Source organism: Eubalaena glacialis, chromosome 9, assembly GCF_028564815.1.
Source record: "Eubalaena glacialis isolate mEubGla1 chromosome 9, mEubGla1.1.hap2.+ XY, whole genome shotgun sequence".
In the NCBI taxonomy this organism is placed as follows: Eukaryota; Metazoa; Chordata; class Mammalia; order Artiodactyla; family Balaenidae; genus Eubalaena; species Eubalaena glacialis.
The window spans coordinates 82992604-83004132 of NC_083724.1; the positions used below are offsets into that span (position 1 = coordinate 82992604).

At 41.6% G+C, this 11529-nt stretch overlaps 1 long non-coding RNA gene across 1 annotated transcript in view; it reads left to right on the plus strand.

Moving 5' to 3' along the window:
- LOC133097431 (uncharacterized) overlaps nt 1–9153 on the plus strand; it is a 53548-nt gene extending 44395 nt beyond the window's left edge. The window contains exon 3 of the long non-coding RNA XR_009702007.1: nt 9109–9153. This is a non-coding gene — a long non-coding RNA (uncharacterized LOC133097431). The remainder of the gene's footprint in view (nt 1–9108) is intronic.
- The last annotated feature ends 2376 nt before the right edge of the window (nt 9154–11529 follow it).

Genomic DNA, 11529 nt, shown 5'->3' on the forward strand with positions numbered 1-11529 from the left:
TCTTGTAGCTGTACACCTGGACCTGCCATGGGAGCTACAGGAATTAGCCCAGACCCCAGCCCTGCCTCTGTGTGTGCGGGCCCACAAAGCCTGCCACTGCTAATGCTGGACCTGCTCCAGCCACGGGAGCACCAGTAAACTCTTGAATGTTCTGCAGCCCCTGCACTTACAAAGCCACCGGTGGCGCAAATCTGCAAAAGTCGCACAGCCACTGGGAATTGGCTCAGATTTCAGCCCCGACTCTGTGTGTGGGAAGCCTGCTGGTGCGTGTGTGCTCCCACAGCTCATAGAGGTGGACCCTCGCCCACTGTGAACATGCAGAGAATGAGGCTACTAGGGCGGGGGCCCTGCCCCTCCCTTTGCATGCATGTTAAGAATGTGACTTCTATGCAGGACCTGGGCTCCATCCTGTGCACATCCCTGGTTGTGGCCTGGACCACACTCCAGTCCCTTCAGACCCTCTCCACGCAGCCAACCCCAGTCCTCTCCCCAGATCCGTATGCTGAAGCCCAAGTTTCAGCACCCACTTCCCAATGCACACCAGCAGATGTGTGTTTCGGGCTGGGGAGTGCAGCGAGGTGGCTGGGACTGTCTGTGCTGGTCTCTCTCTGTTCTGCCTGCCGCAAGCCAGCTGCTGCACTCTCCTCTGAGCCTTTGAAGCTCCCTATCTGTCCTGGTTGATCTCCCAGCCAGTGAAGGGGGTTCCCAGAGTGAGGGAACCTTTCCCCTTTTACAGGTCCCTCCCAGGGGCGCAGGTCTTGTACCAATTCCTTTTTTCCCTTTTGTCCTACCCGGTTACGTGGTGATCTTTCTTGCAGCTTCGGTTGTATGAGATCTTCTGCCGATGTTCAGTAGGTATTCTGTGAGAATTGTTCCACGTGTAGATGTATTTTTTGTGTATTTGTGGGAGAAGGTGAGCTCCACGTCCTTCTATTCTGCCATCTTGATCTCCGCCCTCTGCAAATATTTTTTTGTTATTTGATGTTAATGATGATTTTTTTGCCATGCAGAAAATTTTGCATTTTATGTAGTCAAATTTATTAGCCTTAATATTTTGTCTTATGGCTTCTGTGTTTTAAGAAAACTTAGAAAGGTTTCGCTCTCTGAAGTTATAGAAGTTCTCCCCAATTCTTTAGGTACTCATGGTTTTATTTCTTTATGCTTACACCTTTGCTCCATTTACAATTTATTTTTGAGTAATGTTGCTAGTTGGTACTTGTATTAGTTATGAATTGCATTCAAGTACATGTAACAGATTTAACTATAAAACAGTTTTTCAGGGGTTTTTGGATTCTGCTTAGGACAAAGGGAAGCTGGAAATAGCATTGCTTCCACTATTACAACAACAAGAAAATCACAAGACAATCTGCAAATTCATAACTTTTTGGAAGTTATCAGAGAGCTGATGTTCCAGGGCAATCTAATCTTAATCTTAGGAAAGACAGGTGCCTCCAAGGAGATATAGCACAGATGCACTTGCTTATTTGGGGCTGACTCCATCCCCGGACACCATCAAGCTAGTAAGAATTCAGCTATAAGTTTTTTTTTTTTTTTTTAATTTTATTTATTTATTTATTTATTTATGGCTGTGTTGGGTCTTCATTTCTGTGCGAGGGCTTTCTCTAGTTGTGGCAAGTGGGGGCCACTCTTCACCGCTGTGCGCGGGCCTTTCACTATCGCGGCCTCTCTTGTTGCGGAGCACAGGCTCCAGTAGCGCAGGCTCAGTAATTGTGGCTCACGGGCCCAGTTGCTCCGCGGCATGTGGGAGCTTCCCAGACCAGGGCTCGAACCCGTGTCCCCTGCATTGGCAGGCGGATTCTCAACCACTGAGCCACCAGGGAAGCCCCAGCTATAAGTTTTAAGGAATCACTAAATGCCAAATATAGGCCAGTGTGAGAATACAGAAAGGAGCCACAAGTACAAGGGCAATTCACAAGCCACTCCGGGAGCCACAAGTACAAGGGCAATTCACACTCATTTGCAGGCTCTTCTCCATGGACCTTACTATGTGTTCACAAGAAAGATCGGGGCAGCGTGCAAGTCCTGAGAAAGTTTCCCTTGTGGTATACAGGCCTGTGGGAAAGGAAGGACAGCCACTGCAGGGAAAGGCATCAAGCCCTACCCAGATCCTTCTCCCCTATCTTCCCTATAGAACCAAAGCCTTAAGCCACTGGGCGAACGGCAGTAAATTCTGTCATCAGGTAGCAAATCTTGTATTGGTGAAGACCAGCTACATCTGGAGAAAGGGAAAAAAAAACCCCTACCCGCGTGGGACCCAGATCATTAGAGGTCTTCCAACAGAGGGTGGGGTAGGATCGTAAAGAAGGCCCTAACCGTAAGACCCGGGGGGTACAGTGCTTATCTAAAACTGATGCTGAGGGACTTCCCTGGTGGCGCAATGGTTAAGAATCCGCCTGCCAATGCAGGGGACACAGGTTCAATCTCTGGTCCGGGAAGATCCCACATGCTGTGGAGCAACTAAGCCCGTGTGCCACAACTACTGAGCCTGCGCTCTAGAGCTCGCGAGCCACAACTACTGAAGCCCGTATGCCTAGAGCCCGTGCTCCGCAACAAGAGAAGCCACTGCAACAGTAAGCTCACGCACCACAACAAAGAGTAGCCCCCACTCACTGCAACTAGAGAAAGCCCGCGCACAGCAATGAAGACTCAATGCAGCCATAAATAAATAAATAAATAACATAATTTTAAAAAAATGCCAAAACATGTCTCAAAACAAAAATCTACATATAACAAATTTGAATCAAAACATAATAAACCAGTCTTTAAAAAAAAAAATAAACTGATGCTGAATCAGAAAAACAGAGAATGCCTCCCCTGCCCTGCCAAGGAGGCTTGTAAGTATCGAGTAACACGTAACAGCAGTCTACTGCTAAAATAGCATCAAGAGTATAGAGGGAGACATTTTTTGAGGAGCAGGCACTGTGGGAAGATGTAAAGCTGAGGGTGGGGTAGACATTGCCTGTGGACAATCAGCCTCAACCATAAACACAGGTAATGTTAGAGAAACTTGAAGCCTGTTATGCACTGACAGTATCCATAGCACAAACAAAACCCAAACACAAGTCAGCATCTGAGTAGGTTGATTCAATCTCTCACACTAAATCCTAGTAGAAGGAAAGGTGTGCCCATTTCCAGGCATAGAAACTATTTACCTCAGTCTTTACTGCCTTGCAATAGATGTCCAGCTTTCAACAAAGTATTATTATAAGGCATACAAAGATGGAAGAGAAAAATCACACACTATTAAGAGACAAAGCAATTAACAGAATCAGACTCAGATACGATACAGATATTGGAATTATCAGACAGGGAAATGAAGGGAACTATGATTAATATGTTAAAGGATCTAGTAGAAAAAGTGGACAGACTTCATGATCAGATTGGTCAATTTCAGCAGAGAGATGAGAACGCTAGGAAAGAATCAAATGGAAATGCTAGAAATAGAAAAACCTGGTGACACAGATAAAGATTTCTTTTGTCTGGCTTATCAGTAATCTTGACACAGAGAAGGAAAGAATCAGTGAACCTGAAGATAATTCAATAGAACTATCCAAATTGAAACACAAAGAAAAAAGTGGAAAAAAAAACCCCCAACAGAACAGAATATCCAAGAGCTGTGGGACAATATCAAACAGTCTAACATATATGCAATTGGCATCCCAGGAGAGGGAGGGAGGGAGGAAAGTTGGTGGGGGTGGGGGAGAGAGAGAGAGAGAGGGAGGGAGGGAGGGAGGAAGAGGAGGAGAGGGAGGAAATGGGACAGAAGAAATATTTGAAGAAATAATGGCCAAGAATTTTCCAAAATTAATGACAGATATCAAACCACAAATCCAAGAAGATCAGAGAATACTAAGCAGGATAAACAACTAAAAACACAGCTAGACATATCATGTTTGAACTGCTGAGAACTAAAGACAAAGAGAAGGTCTTGAAGGCAGCTTGAGAAAAAAAGAAACATTACATAAAGCGAAACAAGGATACAAATATAGCTGACTTCTCATAAAAAACTATGCAAGCCAGAAGACAGTGGAGTGACTCCTTCAAAGGGCTGGAAGGAAAAAAATGTCAACCTATAATTCTACATTAAGCAAAAAAAAAAAAAAAATTTCAAAGATTAAAGAGAAATGAAGACTTTTTCAGACCAATAAGCTTTCTCTTCTTCATAAAACAGGAAATTGGCTGCCAACCAGTGATTCTCCCACTTCTTATCTAACAGAACCCCAATTTAAAAAAAATGTGAGGTAAAATTAATCATCTCAAAAATAAACCCTGTACTCATTAAGCATCAATCCCCATTCAGTCGTCTCCCCAGTCCCTGTCAATCATTAATCTGCTTTCTATATCTATGTAATTTCTAATTCTGAACATTTAATATAAATGGAGTCATATGATATGTGGCCTTTTGTGTCTGGCCTCTTTCACTTAACAGTGTTTTCAAGGTTCACTCATGTTGTAGAATGTATCAGTACTTCATTTTTATGGCTGAATAATATTCTATTTAATGGATACACCACATTTTGTTTATCCATTCATCAGCTGATGGACAGCTGGGTTGTTTCTGCCTTTTGGCTATTATGAGTAATGCTGCTATGAACATTCTTTATACAAGGTTTTGTTTTCAGTTCTCTTGGGTATCTATGTAGGGGTAGAATTGATGGGTCACATGGTAATTCTACATTTAACTTTTTGAGGAACCATCAAAGTGTTTTCAGCAGTGTCTGTACCATTTTACATTCCCACCAGCAATGTATGATGAACGCTAATTTTTACTCAGGGCTGCAATATGCCTAGTTCCTCAGGAGGAATCATGATTGGTAAAAGACAGTTGAGGGATAGTATATTGTCAAAAATGGCCATGTTAATATTTCTAGTGTGACATGCTTTTCCTGAAACTTGTCACTTCACCATCAAGAGATGGATTGTTTCCTCTCCCCTTGAAACTGGTTAGGCTTTTGTGACTCACTTGACAAACAGAAGATGGAGTAAGTAATGTGTGACTTCTGATGTTATGTCATAAAAGGCAATATGGCTTCTGCCAAGTTCTTTTTCTCAGAACATGTACCCTTGATTTCCTGAGTAGCCATGTTGGAAGTCCAGAAGATTATGAGTAAGAGAGATTACATAGAAATAGAGTGAGATGCCCAAGGAGCCCCAGTTGTTCCAGCCCCAACTGATTATCTTCTCAACGCAGGTACCAGATGTGTAGATGAGTAAGTCTTCTGATGATTCCCACACCAGCATTGCCCGCAATTGTGGACAGATTCCAAACAAAACTGCCTAGCTGACCTCACCCAATCACCCAAACAATGAGAGGTAATAATAAAATACTGTAATTGTCTTTTAAGCCACTCACTTTGGGAGTGGTTTATTAATCAATAATATATGTCAAAACAATTGATCCCCTTTGCCAGATTCCCAATTTCCAGACTACTTTGCATCTAAGGATGGACATGTGGACACAGTTCTGACTAATAAGACATATGAGGAAATCTGCTGGGGGGCTTCTGGGAAAGAGTTCACTTTCTGACAAAAGAGACAAGATATGAGAGAGTGCTTATAGCTTCCTAACCTATGACCTCTCGCCTTCTGCCTTTGAATAAGAAGTTGGACTAATGCTTACATCTAGAGTAGCCATCTTGTGACCCTGATGTTTGATGGTATCAATAAATCCCTAAAGGAACTCTGGAACTTCCTGGGTTTGACTACATTTTCTGAGCCAGAGCACTTACATTCCTTCCAACTACTTTTCATGTGCCATAATTCTGAGTTATATCTGTTTCCTAGTTTTATCTAAGATACAATTTTCAATTCTTATTTTCCTTGTTTTCAGGTGATTTTCTTTTTTCTTAAATTTTATTTATTTTTTTGGCTGCGTTGGGTCTTAGTTGTGGCATGTGGGATCTTTCATTGCGGCGTGTGGTCTCTTCGTTGCGGTGCTTGGGCTTCTCTCTAGTTGTGGCATGCAGGTTTTCTCCCTCTTGTTGTGGTGTGTGGACTCCAGGGCACGTGGGCTCTGTAGTTTGTGGCACACGGGCTCTCTCGTTGAGGCACGTGAGCTCAATAGTTGTGGTGTGTGGGCTTAGTTGCTCTGTGGCATGTTGGATCCTAGTTCCCTGACCAGGGATTGAACCCACGTCCCCTGCACTGGAAGGCAGATTCTTCACCACTGGACTACCAGGGAAGTCCCTGAGGTGATTTTCTAGAAGAAACCTATTTATTCATCATCTTGAAACTGATCAACCTTATTCATAACAAGAAAATGCAAATTAAAACAATAAGAGGACTTCCCTGGTGGCGCAGTGGTTAAGAATCCGCCTGCCAATGTAGGGGACACGGGTTTGAGCCCTGGTCCGGGAAGATCCCACATGCTGCGGAGCAACTATGCCCGTGTGCCGCAACTACTGAGCCTGTGCTCTAGAGCCCGTGAGCCACAATTACTGAGCCCACGTGCCGCAACTACTGAAGCCCGCGCGCCTAGAGCCCGTGCTCCGCAACAAGAGAAGCCACCGCAATGAGAAGCCTGTGCACCACAACAAAGAGTAGCCCCTGCTCGCCGCAACTAGAGAAAGCCCGCACGCAGCAACAAAGACCTGACACAGCCAAAAATAAATGAATAAAATAAATAAATAATAAAAATAAATTTCTAAACAAAACAAAACAAAAAAACCTAATAAGATACCACCTTCATTTTTCAGATTGACAAAAATAAAAATGTTTGATTATAAAATATGTTTAGGAAAGGTGTGGAAAGAGGCTTTCTTACATGCTGCTGGTTGGAACATAAATAGGAACAAACTTTTGGAGTGCCATTTAGGAGTACCTGTGGAAATGTATAATGCTAATGCTCATAGCCTTTAACCAAGCATTTCCCTTTCTAGGAATTATTCTAGCTAATAGATAAACTCACAAAGACTTATGTGTAAGGGTGTTTACTGCATCATTATTTATAATAGTGAAAGAGTGGAAACAAGTTAAACATGAGGCTGGTTGAATAAATTATGATACATCCACACAATGGAATACTATACAGCCATTAAAAAGGATGAGGTAGGTATATATGCTCTTGTACATAAGTGAAACAAGTGTATATAGTTTCCTCTCATTTTTATAAAGAAAAAAGTATGGGAAATACACAAATATTATGTATTTATATTAATTATAATAAGTAGTACATTTATATTACAAATACAATATAAATAAATATAAATATGATGGGGTGGTTAAGGGCCATCTTGGAGGCTGGCTACAAGACAGGCAGATGAATTCTATCTCTATTCTCCATCTCTAACAGATTGTTATGAAGCACAATGGTTCTGTTTTGCCTGCCCAGAGATGTCCTGGCATGGCTAAGTGACAGTTGGGCTGGTTCTATAGTGCACCACCTTATATTTCCTTTCCAGTCGTTCCTGCCTCATTTCCCTTTTCCCTCACTCTCCTTAAAAGGAATTAGTACTTAAGTTTTCCCTGGGCTCTGTTTTCTAGAGAACTGGAGCTAATATGAAGTGTATAACTTAACTGTTTCATGATAAAATTTTTAAAGGGGGGTGGGGGAAAGAGAAAAGAAAGTGTTCTTAAGATATGCAAGGGCTCAGTGTGTTCCATCCGTGTACTCTCCTCCTGAGAAAACTCTTGAAAGTACTGAGAGAAGAGAAGTCATGGTATAAAAGAACTGCCAATGGGCACTGGACCCATTTAAACAAGTTTCCTTTTCCATTTCATTCTTTTCTCTTCAAAATCACTATTGAAATGTCCAAGGAAATATAAAAGTAGGAGAAAATCTATTTCAGTACAGGAAGGCATTTATATTTTGTGAAATTTTAGCAAGATACAGTGCAAATGTGTCTAGACTGAAGGGAGTATTAATCAGCTTTCAATTTCATGAATAGAAAAGAGAATCTCACCTGGAAAATAAGTAGATGAAAGTCCCCCACAAATCCAAGATCAGAATAACAGAGCTGGGAGTGAGAGTGGGCTATGGGATAGTAGGGAGAAAGAACCAAATGAACTTGGACCCTGCTCCATGGCCCAGTCCTGTAGCAGCTCTCACCATGGTCTCTCTCAGCATCTCCACAGAGTAAGATACCTCTAAGCAAGTCAGGAACATTGCTGCAGGCTCCCCAACAAAGAGCTTTGCCTCAGCTAACTTCTGATTGCCACAACTATCACAGGGAAAAAATAACCACTAACTACATCAGTGAATATGGTGGGCCCACACTTTTTTTGTGCCAGGTGAAAAATTATGCGCTTTATTTACACAAATTTGCATTGAACACTTGCGTTTAAAAATCAGTCACACTTTAACATGACAATTACCTATAATAAAGGCATGCTTCATGAAAATGTAGTACAGTTTGAGTATCAAGCTGCTTGTTTTTGTAAATAACGTTTTATTGGAACACACTCATTCCCATTTGTTGAGTATTGTCTATGGCTGCTTTCTCACTACAAGGGCAGAGTTGGATAGATGCAGCAGAGACCCACGAGTCTAAAATATTTACTATCTGAAAAATGTGGCTTACAACAGAACTATAGGTAAACGCAGCCTGTGAGAAATAGTTTCAGTAATGATATATTCTCTCACTTGTATTGCACATCTTCTCTAAGCCCTTGGGCAGGTGTATACCTTGTGCTCAAAGACTTTATATCTCTAGGTATAAATGCTGTATAAAAGTTTTTCCTTCATCAAAAATTACAAATCTTTTGGGACTTCCCTGGTGGTCCAGTCGTTAAGACTCCACGCTCCCAATGCAGGGTACACAGGTTTGATCCCTGGTCGGGTAACTAAGATCCCACATGTCCCGCGGCACGGCCAAATTAAAAAAAAAATTTATAAATCTTTTGTAAATATTTTAATCCTAGCCTGACACATGGCATTGCAGTTCTACAAAATAGTGAGCTCTGTAAAGCACCTTTAGGTTAGCACCAGTTTTTATACTGAAGAAGAGACAATTTAATACAGAATGAGAAAGGTTGAATTTTGAACACAGAAAGGGGTAAAAACCCCTCCAGAGTGTCCATTTTGGAGGATTATTTACAACCATATTAAACCCTAATGTTCACATTGGCTTCTTGCTCTCACCTCTCCAGGTTACTGCAAAAATGAGTATTTTAAGCTATTTAACAATTTCTATTCATCTGCATCTATCCCTTGGAAATACGAAGGCCACAAACATAGTAAGTCCCCTACATACGAACCTTCAAGTTGCGAACTTTCAAAGATGCGAACGTGCATCTGGCTCCTTGTTGGAACTGTGCCATCAATGTCAGGCATGAGTGAAACTGCAGCTTGCCCTCCGTCTCCTTTTGCTGACGATCCTTCAGCTCTACCATCTCCCACCTCCTCTCCCTCCTCGTCAGTAGCTCTTCTTGCCTGTTCACTCGATGTGCCCCTGTGTGCCAGCTGTTGTACTGTACTACTGTACTTTTCAAGGTACTGTACTGCAAGATTAAAAATGTTTTCTTTATTTTTGTGTTTGGTTGTTTTTTATGTATTATTTGTGTGAAAAGTATTATAAACCTATTACAGTACAGTACTATAAGCCGATTGTGTTAGTTGGGTACCTAGGCTAACTTTGTTGGACTTATGAACAAATTGGACTTAACAAACTCACTCTCAGAATGGAACTCATTCGTATGTAGGGGACTTACTGTAGTTTTTTTTTTTAAACTTAAGTTTATTTATTTATTTATTTATTTATTTATTTATTTACTGAGCCATGAGGCATGTGGGATCTTAGTTCCTTGACCAGGGATCGAACCCGTGCCCTCTGCAGTAGAAGCATGGAGTTCTAACCCCTGGACTGCCAGGGAATTCCCCCACAAATAGTTTTAACTGCCTGGGATTTTGGCAAGGACCCATGATATTAGCCATCATTCTCATGTCAGGAAACACCTCTCAAGTATCCTAGGAGTGTCTCTTTTATATATATAGCTCTTCTTGAGTTTGGGCAAAGAATTTACATTACTCTATGGGTCCTGTAGAGGTGCCTAACAAATCGTTGCCCTTAGAGAGATGGCTTGTCCCCTCCTCACTTTTTCCCTATTTGTCCCAAGCAATCTTAATTCTAAGATGGCAAAAGTACCCAAGATTAGGGGCTAGAAACAAGGATGGGCCATGGGGCAGTCAGTGGGGAGCAAAGTACAATTGGATTCCTGATTCTAGGAATTGTATCAATGACTTCACTGGAAAATAAACAGGCTTGGGGTTTTGAAGAACCAATAAACTACATATATATAAGACTGAGAAAAGTATAAAGCATAAAATCATGGAGCTTTAAGTTTAATTTATATTGAGGGTAAAACCATAACAAAATTAGTTTGCTTATGACCAACCACATATTGGGTTGCAACATGGATCTGTGCTGTGCATCAAAAGGTGCTCAGTAACTGCTTTCTGATGAGAAGAATCACTACTTTTCTCCAAAGCAGTGGTTTTCAACCTTGATGATTTGTTACTAAATAATATCATGTCAAATTTTGTGAATGTTTTACCCAGTGAAAAATAAAGACGATTTAAGTTTATCTCTGTAATATGCCATTTTTACTCGCTTCCATTCAGGTGTGCTTTGCTGCGTGAGACAAAGTGGTAGAGTTACAGCACATATGCTGGAAATTGTGCACTGGGGTATACTGACATTTAAATATCATTTGTCAAATGTATCAGAGCAGAAGAAAGGTTGAGAGCTGCTTTTGTAAAGAACAGGTCCTGCAAAAATCAGGCAATCTTTGGCACAGGAACATTCCTAGTAGATGAAGGAGGGGGTATCAACTGTCGTGACTTGGCAAGGTTTTTTTTTTTTTAATTAAGGCCTATAATATACTCATTAATCACCGGCTCCACCAGATAGACAGGTGTTGAAGGAGAAGACGGGTTTAAGTATAAACTGACGGGAATACTTTAGTATGGGGCTGAAAAGATAAGGCCATCTCTTAACTGGAAGGCTTGGGCAGAAGCTGATAGCATTGCTGGGATGGATACTAAAGGAGCAGGGTGGATGTACTGAGCAGACTGAAGCCGAGGAGGGATTAGAGGAAGTTGCAGGCTGACAGACTTCCATGGCTCAGAGCAAAGGGCAGGAAGCTGAAATAGGCTGAATATGAGGTCTCCTCAGCTAAGGCATTGTTAATTCTGATAAGATCTCCTATTCTTGCTCCCCTATACCTGGCTTCTTGGCTCCACAGCTCCACTGGCAAAACCTGATTAGCCATGATCAAGAGGACCAGTAGCGTGGGCCACTCTATGTTCTATCCATTACTCAGTTTCACTGTGCATAGGCTAGCTGGTTCACTGGGTGTAAGAAGTAGTTGTGGGTCTTCTTTTGGGACAATGATTAAAAATTTAATAGCTTTTGGAAAAAACTGATATTTACAATAAGAAGTAGTTAGGTAGAACACTGATGAGATAAGGGTAAGTGAAAAAAACCAGCATGTGAAATTACTTGAGCAACACAAGCATAGCTGTGTAAAAATGTACCCATGAGAAAAAAGACCAGAAAGAGACAGCCCAGA